This window comes from Gobio gobio, assembly GCF_949357685.1.
Source record: "Gobio gobio genome assembly, chromosome: 9".
NCBI lineage: Eukaryota > Metazoa > Chordata > Actinopteri > Cypriniformes > Gobionidae > Gobio > Gobio gobio.
In genome coordinates, this window is record NC_137115.1 from 13,914,793 (window position 1) to 13,928,382 (window position 13,590).

A 13,590-nucleotide genomic window follows, 5' to 3' on the forward strand; every position below is an offset into this window, starting at 1 on the left:
AGATCAACTGCAGCAATGAGCAATTAATCACGTTTTAAGATGATTTTAGGCAAAAGGCTGAAAAATGCATTGTAGTTTGAGTGTGTCAAACCAACTGCAACAATGAACAATTATACAGTTTAAGAAGATTAGGCAAAATGGCTGAAATATCATATATAGAGTCACTAATAATATAATTTAATGGTTTATCACTTTTGACCAATAGGTGGCACAGTTACGAAATTGATGTGGTGTTGGCAGAATAAAGGGAACAATGACACATGCAAAGTTTGATGCCAATATGTCAAAGCATTGCAGAGATACAGCCTCAAGAGTCATTTTGGCATCATGCCTCAAATTCGTCGCAGCGATATAGGAAAACGGTTTTGCCTATAAACGCAAAATCCATAATATTTTCTTGGCACAGCCTGAAGATGATACGATTAAATTTTGGTGAAAATCGGACAAACGGCCTAGGAGAGTTTGAAGAAGTAGTTTTTTAACAAATAGCAAGATGGAGGACAGGAAGTTTGACCAAGTATGGCAAAATTTATATTTATGTTCTCAGCAGTAGCCAAGGAATGTATTATAACCAGTTTCATTATTATAGACAAATTTATTCAAAAGTTATTAGCCTTTTTGTATATCTTGTTATACATTTTGACCACAAGGTGGCGCTGCCCTGAAACCTTTTGAATACCTTCAGGGCATGGTGCAGAACTCGAACACATAACGAGTTTCATAATTATACTCCAAAGCGTTATTTAAACAAAGGCCTTGAATTAATTTTTTTCATAATCCTGTATTTCATGTTTTTTCTATTATTGTGCCACCAAGAGATATGATACCACCATTTTTTATGTGTCCTCGGAGTGAGCCCATACATATGTGTGTCGATTTTGGTGAAAATATCTCATTTTGTTTTTGAGTTATAGACATATATATGAAAAAACACATAAAAAATTACTGACACCTGACTTTGATTGGATTTTACTTCCCCTTAATGTCAATATTTTGACATTTGGGTATTAACACTTGGCTATCGACCTATGTTTCAGAACTTCTGACGCTGGTTTCGTCTTGGTCAGACTAGCATTCGAAGATATCCGCTAATGTTTTTTTAGCGCTAAGTTACCATGCTGCGAAATCTGGCAAGTCTGGTATCGTTGGACTTGGCAAGGATTCAGGAGACAAAAAAAAGTTACTCCTATGAAAACAAGTCAACCACAACCAAAGTTATAAGCATTTGGGAGGGGCAATCTCCACTAGGTGGTGCTGTTTTTAAACCTCTCAGGCTACCTCAGGTCATCGTGGTGATGACCCATACTGAGTTTTGTCAACCCTATGTCAACCTAAAATGTATTGCTGAGATCACAAAATATGGCGGAAAATGAATACTTAAACAATAATACTTAAACAATAGGCTTAAACAATAATATTTTATACAGACTAAACATGCTCACACACACAAACACACATTTTGTTGTAGATACAGATATGTGAAATATATGGTGGGAACAAAATGTTTACTGCAAGTTTTTTTCAGGTTTCACATTACTCATCATGTGGCACAATTGTCAATACCAATACTTCAATAGAAAGGAAGTGATGCATTTTACAAAATGTGATTGTAAATGTTATAATAGTGATTTTATAATGTCTAAATATGAATTACAGATCAATATTAGGGAGTAGTATGAGCACAAATTGATGATAATAACTTAGTAGAAGCTGTATCGTTAGATTTTAGCTCAGCATTTTATGTAATGGATCATATATTATTGCTGGATAAATTGATTGTTTAATATGTGACAATGACTACGTTTACATGGACAACAATACTCCGATATTAATCTGATTAAGACCATACTCTGATTAAGAATCTACCATGTAAACAGTGATTTCTAATTACCTTAATCTGGTTAAAGCCATACTTGAATTAAAGGTCCCATGGCATGGCATTTTTCTATTATTTTATAGTGTTTCCTGAGGTGTACTTATATTGTTAGTATGATTTTTACATCATAAAATGTCATAATTTAGAAATAAAAGGCATTTTTTCTATACTGCTGTTTGCCCTGTGGCTGAATGCCCTGCTTCAAGAGGCGTGTCTGCTGTGAGACTTCAGTAAAAACGCCCACTGTTGTGATTGGCTGACATCTTTGCATTTTAAATGAGCGGAGGGGGCGTGGTTTAACGAGGCACGAGCAGGCACGAGTCTGCCAGAGACGGATGGACCTGTGTTCACTTCTCATCAGTTCTCTCAGCATGTCTCAGTTCAGGGTGAACTGTTGTAGTTACTAGCATATACTTCAGGTTATTCGTTTATTTCTAGTCGGAGGGACTGTCACTCATGTGGATCAGCGCTGACTCGAGACGCGAACCGTTTAGAACGATTCAGTCCGATTTGGTGAACTGGTTCGGTTCACTAAAAAGAACCGATTCAAAAGAATGATTCGTTCGCGAACCGGACATCACGGAGACGGAGCGATTGCTAACAAAGTTATTTATAGTAACTACTGAGTTATGAGAGCGCTGTCTGTCAGCGCGAGTTTATTGTGTTTGTATCTGAGAGTTCTGAATAAACACGAGTCCCAGTCACGCCGAGTCCGTCTTCATCATTATTCTACCAACTTTGTAACATGCAATGTACCATTACAGCGAGATGAACGAGTTAGTAAGTGTTGAGTATAGCATTATTTCTAGATATGTTCCAATCATATGAAAAGCGTCAGTGATGCGCATTGAGTAACTTACACAGCGCAAACAAAGACACAACAGCAGTAATCGAATGTAATCCAGTTTATTGTGGGGAAAGCTGGCTAGCCCGGATACCCTCACGCTTGCCCCCTTCTGCTTAATCTCACGCCGCGTTTGGTGCCTCCGCTGTGGGCCAGATGCAGTACTGGGGGTCGGGGATGTTGAAGGCCGAGCTTCGGCGTGTGTGAGGTTTATCTCTACAGATGTGACTCTGCTGGTGTTGAGCAGAAAAGACTGTATGCACATTTAAGAACAGATAGACGCGACGAGGACATACAAAAACACTGACTCACAAGATAGAAAACACCTTTCTGTCGGGAGAGAAGCCGTAGTGTGTGCACGAATAATAAATAATTAGCTACACATAAGAAATTAATGATCACAGATCAGAAGGAACTGAAGGAAGACTTCTGTTTTCATTTGTACATCCAAACACTGAGAAACTGCCAGCGTTCACTCGTTCACAACCCATGATCTCTCAAGCGTTTGCATGGGTGTGCCAGATTCTCTGGGCGGAGGAAAGGGAGGTAACCGTTCCTGCTTGGACGTCAAACCAGGAGACTTCAGGATTGGCTCGTCTGGCCTGTCATTTTCTCAAAGGCAGAGAAAGACAGCCAGAACTCGGTTTTACACCGATCAACATTTCTATACACTTGGGGACAATATTCAGGCTAGGGGAACTCATATTAATGTTGAAATACCTCATAAAATGAAAATTTCATGCCATGGGACCTTTAAACAAAAATCGAATTAAGACATGTGGAGTATGCCTATTTTAGTCGCATTATCGAAGTGCATTGTAGACATGTATACACCTTAATCTAACTATTAACGTCATCGTGTAGGAGTTTGCGCCGCATTTTGTGACAGGACACACACACACCAGGCAAGTGCAGAGCGGAGGAGGGCTTTGGAACGCGAGCCCCTGTCCTTTTTAAAAATGTATCAAAAGTGCCCCTCTCAACAATCATCAATAATATTGTGACAAATAAAACAGAATTTGAATTATAATTAATATAACAGCGCGTACAAAACAGTAACAAGGCACTCAAATGTCCCTTTTATCTTTTACGTATCTGTCAGTTTGAAATGTCGTTGCCATGACGTGTTGCTATGGTTGGTGCGTGTCTTGCTTGACTGCTCATTCTGACACTGCCTCCTCCATATTTTTTTCTTTGTGTTGTAATATGTAAAAGTACATTGTAAAAGTAAAATACAATAAGTTTGTATCTGTAATCTCAGATTCATAATTGTCTGCTTACAACAGCGGTCGAAAACCTCTAGGCTCGCGAGCCATATGGCCATTCAGTGAACGCCTGTGGCTCGACGGCAGAAAAAAACAATCCAAACAATCACGATTTTGAAACCTCAATTTTCATCATTAATCAAAGCTATTTATCGAAATGTAGGCTGTCAAGAAAGAGGCAAGATGGGCAGTGTCTCTTCAAAAAAACCTGAAAGACACAACATATAATATTACAAAAATAAAACAACGTAGCCTATATATATATATATATATATATATATTACATTAAAAAGTATAAAAATCACTCATTTTTATAAAGGAACACTGTCCGACAGCGACACCCGCAGGTAGCCTAAAGTTACAGCGGTTTGCCTGAGCCTAATGATTTTAACAGACCCATGAAAGTCGCACTATGATTGGCCGTCGGGTGGCATGGAGACGTAATGACGTGCCATTAATCGAGCTATGTTCTATATGTAAAACGGGAACATGAACGGAATATTCTAAAATCAACTCATGTAAACACCTTAATCAGATTATTGTCTTATTCAGATTAAGGGCAATAATTAGATTACTGCTGTCCATGTAAACATAGTCACTGTTTATGTTATTATGGAAGTTATTCAGATTTTAAAGAGCAATGTGGTGTTCCTCAAGGAAGTTGTTTAGGACTATTATTATCATCATCATTATTTTATCAATAATCTTCCTCCTGTTTTAAACTGCGCAGACAGTCATGTATTTTGTTTTGAAAACCACTGCACAACAATGGACTATAATATCTGGAGGAATGAAAATATGGAATGATTTACTATCAGATATTATAAAATGAGTTTTACAAGGAAGGAACATTTAATGGAATTTGTTAATGGGATTTGTATTTTTCATTTTATTGTTGTTGATTTAATTAGGGCCCGAGCACCGATGGTGGTCTACATGCCAATATTTAGTCAGTTATAGTGCCACCTGTGGGCAACAGTAAACTGTGATTAACTCCTCATTAAGATTGAACCAGAATCATATTTGGTCAGTGTAATCTTAAGCCTTAGTGATGTAAAATTTCAAAGATCTTGAGTTTCGTTGAACTGAGTTTTGAGTTTGAGTTTTGTCTGTGGCATCCTGACAAAGTCTGATGTTTCCGCAAAATTTTAGTTAGTCATAGTGCCACCAGCTGGTCAAGTCAAGTCACCTTTATTTAAATAGCGCTTTCAACAAGTCCAATTGTTTCAAAGTAGCTTCACAGTGTTAACTATCTAACTATCTAACTATCCAGCTAATTTCAATTTTCATATAGTGTCAATGCGGGCAGAACGGTAATATAGTTGAAATTTAGGTGTCCCCAACTGAGCAAGCCAAAGGCAACGGTGGCAAGGAACCAAAATTCCTTTCAAGGCCAGAATGGAGAAAAAGAAACCTTGGGAGAAACCAGTTTGGGTGCCAGTTGTCCTCTGGCCGACGAACAAACAGTGTATGATTATAATTCTGGCAACATTACAGTTCAGAAGTCATATTAGATAAATAGATATTCGTAAGATTATTCGATAGATTGGAGTCGTCGTGCTGGAGACGGGTTTAATGAGGGTGTCATTTAGATGCAGCATTTACAGGGCAGAGTTTAGTTGACAGGCTCTCTTCAGACATATCAGGGATGCATTGGTCATGTCCATGTGCAGGTCGACCATCTGATCTGAACACAGTCCGGTAGCAGGAAGTGTGGCAAATACAAATGATTGATGTAGTCCTCCTACTTTTATATACTTAAATGCATATTGGCCACCGTGCTCTGTGTTCCTAAAGCCCCAAGGTCACCTGGCATAGGTGCAAGATCCCTTTCATTGCTCTTGCAGCTTTAATGTAGTTTTGTATTTTTTACTTTTTGGGACCTCATGAAGAGTAGTCACTGCCTAGGTACTGGCTAATGGGGATCCAAGTAAACAAATAAACTTAGATCATAGATGGGAAAGAGCATTCACGGCAAAACAGGCAATTTAACTAAGGAAAAATATGTTTTTTTTGACAGTTATAACACATCTCTGCTTTTTTTTAGGTGTCCTCAAAGTGTGCCCAAAAATATATGTGTAAAATTTGTTGTAAATATCTCGTTTTATTTTAAAGTTATAGCCACTTATATTTAGAGAGAATTGGCTGCATTGATTGGATTTTTTTTTTTTGCCACTTCCTTCCAAAATGTTGGCTTTTGGTCATTATTGTTTAGCTATTGACCTATGTTATGTGTCTTGAAGACATTCGCAAAGGTTTTTTAGGTGCTAAAATACACCTTTTCACATACCATAAGATGAAACCTGGCATGTTTGGTATCACTGGAATTCAGCAATGATTCAGGAGTCTAAGGAGGTGAATGCTCATTCAGGGCATTGTGCCAATGACGTATACAGAGTTTTTTGAGATATGCCAGTGTCCTCATAGACTATCATGGCAACCTGGATGAAGACAATGAATGCCCATTGTCATCTGACTAATGTTTGGGTGCCCATATTGCCATTTTCACGTGTTTTTCCCCTGTTATAGCGCCAACAAGTGGTTAATAGTTGCGATTTTTTTCATGTGATCTCAGACTGAGCTCACATACATGTGACCTGAATTTGGTGAAAATATCTCATTCCGTTCACAAGTTATAGCCATTTTAGTAAAAGAGGTCCCGGTTACATCAAACATTTTGGCTCCCCTTAGCGACCATGAATCAAAATGTGTTTTTTTTTTAATAATTATTGATAATCACTCTCCAGAGAACATTTCTGCAGTGATTTGGTTCTGATCAAGCAAAGAACCTGTGAGTAATTTGCAAAAGTAGGTTTTACAAAAAACCTAAAATATCTCGAAATTGGCGCCTGAAGGGCGAGCAAATCCGAGGCATGCATTTTGTCCGCCTTGAGCCAAGGATTCCAGCGATATAAGGCACTCGAGGCTACGCCTTACAGTTGAGGAGTTATGAGCCGTTTCGTACTTTTGATCGCCGTTTGGTACTTTTGATCGCTGTAGCGCCCCCGTCAGGCCGATCGGGGCGTGCTTCGGTGACGTCAGTAGTCGTTGTGAGTACTACCATCCCTGCAAGTTTCAAGTCTCTACGACTTACGGTTTGGTCTGCCCGATCAGTTTTAGCTGGAGAATGATGCATCATGGGAAAATGAACAGTTACAATAGGGTTTCAGCCTGACACCTGACTTTGATTGGATTTTACTACCCCTTACTATCAATATTTTGACATTTGGGCCCGCGATCGTGCCTAACGACCTATGTTTCCGAACTTCTGACGCTGGTTTCGTCTCGATCGGACTAGCGGTTTCGAAGATATCGGCAAAAAAGTTTTAAGCGCTAAATTACAACGGTGCACAAACCATACGGCGAAACCTGGCAAGTGTGGTATTGTTGGACTCGGCAACGATTCAGGAGTCTAATGAGATGAGTCTCGTGAAAATAAGTCAACCACACCCAAAGTTCTGAGCCTTTTTTAAAAAAAATCTCCACTAGGCGGCGCTGTTTCGAAACTTGTCAGGCTACTTTGGGGTATCGTGGTGATGACCCATACCGAGTTTTGCAACAATCCGTTCATGCGCTGATAAAATACAGCATTTTAGCACATAATTCAAGATGGGCGACAGCCAAAATGGCCGATATGGTAAAATTGGATATCCTTCGACTCGGCATGACGTCCCGAATCTAACGAGGCCCCTTTTATGATATTTGGACAAACGGTTCAGCAAAGAAAAGCTAAAATAGCCATTTTTCGTATCTCCAGACCAGTAGGTGGCACAGCGCCGAAACGCTGCATGTAGCCTCAAGTCATGCTTATGATGACATGTACCAAGTTTGGTTTGAACACAATAAAGCGTTGCGGAGATATTGCCTTAAGTGTGTTTTTGCAAACGTTATGTAAAATTTGTTCGCGCGTTTATCGAAAACGATTAGACGAATCAACTTGATTTGCAAGATTTTTTGTCAATATTGTCTGAAGATGATCTGGTTCAATTTTCGTGCAAATCGGATGAACCGTCTAGGACGAGTTCGCAAAAGTAGGTTTTTCGGTTAATTGAAAATGGCGGGGAAATGTCCAAGACGGAAAATGACGTCATAGGGTGCAACCGAATTGGCACGAGCTCAGAAATTAGAGGAAAAAAGAATTTAGTTTCTAGCCCTTACGGTTCAAAAGTTATTAGCATAAACATGAGTACACATTTGGACAGGTGGTGGCGCTAGAGGGATTGAGATAGAGACACCAAAATTGCCATGGTGACATACCAGACCATCCTCTATTAGTGTGCCAAATTTCACAACTTTTTACCATACGGTTCTATGGGCTGCCATAGACTCCCATGGCGGAAGAAAAAAAGACGGGAACGGTTTCAATAGGTGCCTTCGCACCTTTGGTGCTTGGCCCCTAATAAAAAGGGCATAAAAAGGGTCTAAAAAGGCCTATAAAAAAAGACTATAGGGTCTGAGCACTTGATTTTTGAGCTGCTGGTTGCAAAAACTTTATCAAGCCTGGTGACATGTGCATCGGAGAGGTCAAAGGTCAATTTTTGCATTTTCAGCTCATTTATCATGGAAAAGTGGTGTTTTTTTTTTTACCTTTTAAACTGGTATGCCTCTACTGATGGCCCGATCTCCGTCAAAGTTTGCACGCGTCTTTACAATAATGCGACGCACATGCTCAGCCGATTTGGTGAAGTTCTGCGCAGAGCAGGCAATTTTTAGTCATTTAAATGTCATTTCGCATAGGATAATATAGAGCATTTTTTTCACCTTTATAACAGTTAAAGCGCCACGGCGGCCATAAAAGTCTGAAAGCCTCTTTAGGGTCACGTGACGCATGCGCACGCGTGATTTCGTGAAGCTGTATGCAAATCAGGCAGGAAGAGGGCCGCTTTCTGGCATTTAATGGGATTTTCCATAGAAATACATCATTGTGACCCCTTTTTAACCGTTATAGCGCCACCAAGTGGCCAATCTCCACGTCCTTTTTCATGCGGCCCCAGAACGAGCTCTTACATATGCGTGCTGAGTTCGGTGAAAATACCTCGTTCCGTTCACGAGTTATAGCCAATTTAGTAAAAGTGGCTCCTCCCCCTTCCAACGTTTTGGCGGCCCTTAGGGACCGTGAACCCAAATTTCCACTTTTTTTTTATAACCTTTGACAATCAGACTCCAGAGAATCTCGCTGCGCTGGTTTGGTTCCGGTCGGGCCAATAACCTAGGACTAGTTTGCAAAAGTAGGTTTTGCAAAAAATCCCAAATAGCCGAAATTTTCCCCACTCTGACGAGCAAATCCGAGGCATGCATTTTGTCCGCCTTGAGCCAAGGATTCCAGCGATATAAGGCACTCGAGGCTACGCCTTACAGTTGAGGAGTTATGAGCCGTTTCGTACTTTTGATCGCCGTTTGGTACTTTTGATCGCTGTAGCGCCCCCGTCAGGCCGATCGGGGCGTGCTTCGGTGACGTCAGTAGTCGTTGTGAGTACTACCATCCCTGCAAGTTTCAAGTCTCTACGACTTACGGTTTGGTCTGCCCGATCAGTTTTAGCTGGAGAATGATGCATCATGGGAAAATGAACAGTTACAATAGGGTTTCAGCCTGACACCTGACTTTGATTGGATTTTACTACCCCTTACTATCAATATTTTGACATTTGGGCCCGCGATCGTGCCTAACGACCTATGTTTCCGAACTTCTGACGCTGGTTTCGTCTCGATCGGACTAGCGGTTTCGAAGATATCGGCAAAAAAGTTTTAAGCGCTAAATTACAACGGTGCACAAACCATACGGCGAAACCTGGCAAGTGTGGTATTGTTGGACTCGGCAACGATTCAGGAGTCTAATGAGATGAGTCTCGTGAAAATAAGTCAACCACACCCAAAGTTCTGAGCCTTTTTTAAAAAAAATCTCCACTAGGCGGCGCTGTTTCGAAACTTGTCAGGCTACTTTGGGGTATCGTGGTGATGACCCATACCGAGTTTTGCAACAATCCGTTCATGCGCTGATAAAATACAGCATTTTAGCACATAATTCAAGATGGGCGACAGCCAAAATGGCCGATATGGTAAAATTGGATATCCTTCGACTCGGCATGACGTCCCGAATCTAACGAGGCCCCTTTTATGATATTTGGACAAACGGTTCAGCAAAGAAAAGCTAAAATAGCCATTTTTCGTATCTCCAGACCAGTAGGTGGCACAGCGCCGAAACGCTGCATGTAGCCTCAAGTCATGCTTATGATGACATGTACCAAGTTTGGTTTGAACACAATAAAGCGTTGCGGAGATATTGCCTTAAGTGTGTTTTTGCAAACGTTATGTAAAATTTGTTCGCGCGTTTATCGAAAACGATTAGACGAATCAACTTGATTTGCAAGATTTTTTGTCAATATTGTCTGAAGATGATCTGGTTCAATTTTCGTGCAAATCGGATGAACCGTCTAGGACGAGTTCGCAAAAGTAGGTTTTTCGGTTAATTGAAAATGGCGGGGAAATGTCCAAGACGGAAAATGACGTCATAGGGTGCAACCGAATTGGCACGAGCTCAGAAATTAGAGGAAAAAAGAATTTAGTTTCTAGCCCTTACGGTTCAAAAGTTATTAGCATAAACATGAGTACACATTTGGACAGGTGGTGGCGCTAGAGGGATTGAGATAGAGACACCAAAATTGCCATGGTGACATACCAGACCATCCTCTATTAGTGTGCCAAATTTCACAACTTTTTACCATACGGTTCTATGGGCTGCCATAGACTCCCATGGCGGAAGAAAAAAAGACGGGAACGGTTTCAATAGGTGCCTTCGCACCTTTGGTGCTTGGCCCCTAATAAAAAGGGCATAAAAAGGGTCTAAAAAGGCCTATAAAAAAAGACTATAGGGTCTGAGCACTTGATTTTTGAGCTGCTGGTTGCAAAAACTTTATCAAGCCTGGTGACATGTGCATCGGAGAGGTCAAAGGTCAATTTTTGCATTTTCAGCTCATTTATCATGGAAAAGTGGTGTTTTTTTTTTTACCTTTTAAACTGGTATGCCTCTACTGATGGCCCGATCTCCGTCAAAGTTTGCACGCGTCTTTACAATAATGCGACGCACATGCTCAGCCGATTTGGTGAAGTTCTGCGCAGAGCAGGCAATTTTTAGTCATTTAAATGTCATTTCGCATAGGATAATATAGAGCATTTTTTTCACCTTTATAACAGTTAAAGCGCCACGGCGGCCATAAAAGTCTGAAAGCCTCTTTAGGGTCACGTGACGCATGCGCACGCGTGATTTCGTGAAGCTGTATGCAAATCAGGCAGGAAGAGGGCCGCTTTCTGGCATTTAATGGGATTTTCCATAGAAATACATCATTGTGACCCCTTTTTAACCGTTATAGCGCCACCAAGTGGCCAATCTCCACGTCCTTTTTCATGCGGCCCCAGAACGAGCTCTTACATATGCGTGCTGAGTTCGGTGAAAATACCTCGTTCCGTTCACGAGTTATAGCCAATTTAGTAAAAGTGGCTCCTCCCCCTTCCAACGTTTTGGCGGCCCTTAGGGACCGTGAACCCAAATTTCCACTTTTTTTTTATAACCTTTGACAATCAGACTCCAGAGAATCTCGCTGCGCTGGTTTGGTTCCGGTCGGGCCAATAACCTAGGACTAGTTTGCAAAAGTAGGTTTTGCAAAAAATCCCAAATAGCCGAAATTTTCCCCACTCTGACGAGCAAATCCGAGGCATGCATTTTGTCCGCCTTGAGCCAAGGATTCCAGCGATATAAGGCACTCGAGGCTACGCCTTACAGTTGAGGAGTTATGAGCCGTTTCGTACTTTTGATCGCCGTTTGGTACTTTTGATCGCTGTAGCGCCCCCGTCAGGCCGATCGGGGCGTGCTTCGGTGACGTCAGTAGTCGTTGTGAGTACTACCATCCCTGCAAGTTTCAAGTCTCTACGACTTACGGTTTGGTCTGCCCGATCAGTTTTAGCTGGAGAATGATGCATCATGGGAAAATGAACAGTTACAATAGGGTTTCAGCCTGACACCTGACTTTGATTGGATTTTACTACCCCTTACTATCAATATTTTGACATTTGGGCCCGCGATCGTGCCTAACGACCTATGTTTCCGAACTTCTGACGCTGGTTTCGTCTCGATCGGACTAGCGGTTTCGAAGATATCGGCAAAAAAGTTTTAAGCGCTAAATTACAACGGTGCACAAACCATACGGCGAAACCTGGCAAGTGTGGTATTGTTGGACTCGGCAACGATTCAGGAGTCTAATGAGATGAGTCTCGTGAAAATAAGTCAACCACACCCAAAGTTCTGAGCCTTTTTTAAAAAAAATCTCCACTAGGCGGCGCTGTTTCGAAACTTGTCAGGCTACTTTGGGGTATCGTGGTGATGACCCATACCGAGTTTTGCAACAATCCGTTCATGCGCTGATAAAATACAGCATTTTAGCACATAATTCAAGATGGGCGACAGCCAAAATGGCCGATATGGTAAAATTGGATATCCTTCGACTCGGCATGACGTCCCGAATCTAACGAGGCCCCTTTTATGATATTTGGACAAACGGTTCAGCAAAGAAAAGCTAAAATAGCCATTTTTCGTATCTCCAGACCAGTAGGTGGCACAGCGCCGAAACGCTGCATGTAGCCTCAAGTCATGCTTATGATGACATGTACCAAGTTTGGTTTGAACACAATAAAGCGTTGCGGAGATATTGCCTTAAGTGTGTTTTTGCAAACGTTATGTAAAATTTGTTCGCGCGTTTATCGAAAACGATTAGACGAATCAACTTGATTTGCAAGATTTTTTGTCAATATTGTCTGAAGATGATCTGGTTCAATTTTCGTGCAAATCGGATGAACCGTCTAGGACGAGTTCGCAAAAGTAGGTTTTTCGGTTAATTGAAAATGGCGGGGAAATGTCCAAGACGGAAAATGACGTCATAGGGTGCAACCGAATTGGCACGAGCTCAGAAATTAGAGGAAAAAAGAATTTAGTTTCTAGCCCTTACGGTTCAAAAGTTATTAGCATAAACATGAGTACACATTTGGACAGGTGGTGGCGCTAGAGGGATTGAGATAGAGACACCAAAATTGCCATGGTGACATACCAGACCATCCTCTATTAGTGTGCCAAATTTCACAACTTTTTACCATACGGTTCTATGGGCTGCCATAGACTCCCATGGCGGAAGAAAAAAAGACGGGAACGGTTTCAATAGGTGCCTTCGCACCTTTGGTGCTTGGCCCCTAATAAAAAGGGCATAAAAAGGGTCTAAAAAGGCCTATAAAAAAAGACTATAGGGTCTGAGCACTTGATTTTTGAGCTGCTGGTTGCAAAAACTTTATCAAGCCTGGTGACATGTGCATCGGAGAGGTCAAAGGTCAATTTTTGCATTTTCAGCTCATTTATCATGGAAAAGTGGTGTTTTTTTTTTTACCTTTTAAACTGGTATGCCTCTACTGATGGCCCGATCTCCGTCAAAGTTTGCACGCGTCTTTACAATAATGCGACGCACATGCTCAGCCGATTTGGTGAAGTTCTGCGCAGAGCAGGCAATTTTTAGTCATTTAAATGTCATTTCGCATAGGATAATATAGAGCATTTTTTTCACCTTTAT